This window comes from Cariama cristata, unplaced genomic scaffold (genome assembly GCF_000690535.1).
Source record: "Cariama cristata isolate BGI_N322 unplaced genomic scaffold, ASM69053v1 scaffold10453, whole genome shotgun sequence".
In the NCBI taxonomy this organism is placed as follows: Eukaryota; Metazoa; Chordata; class Aves; order Cariamiformes; family Cariamidae; genus Cariama; species Cariama cristata.
The window spans coordinates 23,476-24,414 of NW_009610187.1; positions in this window are offsets into that span (position 1 = coordinate 23,476).

Sequence of the window (939 nt, forward strand, 5' to 3'; positions counted from 1 at the left end):
TTGGGGTTTCTAGAGGGATACACTGGTGGGTATCTACCATCAGTGGAGTGGGCAAACCCTTCTCGCTCCCCTTTTTAACCCTAGGATTTAAGTTAACTAAATGAGAGCATAAACAGGCTGGGCAAGTATATCTCCTCTTCTTGGTTATCAGATTTGTTTTCTGTTATACCACCATTGTCCTAGTAACATCATTACAGCTGAATGAAACCTGAATTCCTAACACATATATATACAAGCAACCAGTGAAAAAGCTGAGCCAAGGAAGATTTTTCTATTAAAACAGAATCCCAGAAGAAAACAGACAGACAAAAAAATAAACTAGTTGTCTTTCTCCCTGTTTTTTTCCCCTGAAAGATGCTTTTGATTTCATGGGGTTACCCTTGTTTTGCAGAAGATGAGGCTTGTATCCTGGCCAGGAGCAGAGCTCAGACTCCTGGCTTATGGTCAGCATTTCTGGGTGGGTTTTGAGGGAGTGGAGATGGGGGGATGTACAGTCTATGAACCTGGGACAACTGCATCCAGGAACTTCATGGAGACTATTGCAGAAGAAATCTGTTCTTTGGAAGCAAGAGTCAGGTCAGAGTTGACTTGACTTGGTTTGATCTGAGGGCCCTGTCTTGTCCTTTTCTACCTCAGGGTAGGAATCTGTCTTTTCTCTCTCCACAGTCCTGCAGAAACCCCTGTGAGTATTTTGTCCTTACCGGGAATGTCCTGGAGGAGGAGAATGACAATGACTGCAAAGAGCATCTGGAGGATCCGCATGGCTGAACGTGGGTGGAGGTTCCACCACGAGGAGGAGTGAAGGGCCTTGAAGAGTTGGAGAAGAGGGAAAACCTGGATTTATAGTGCCCGAGGGGTTGTGTAATGCTCCTGGAATGGAGGGAACTTTGTCAATCTCAAATGCATTTCAACATGACAGCAAATAGTTGCACTGGGATG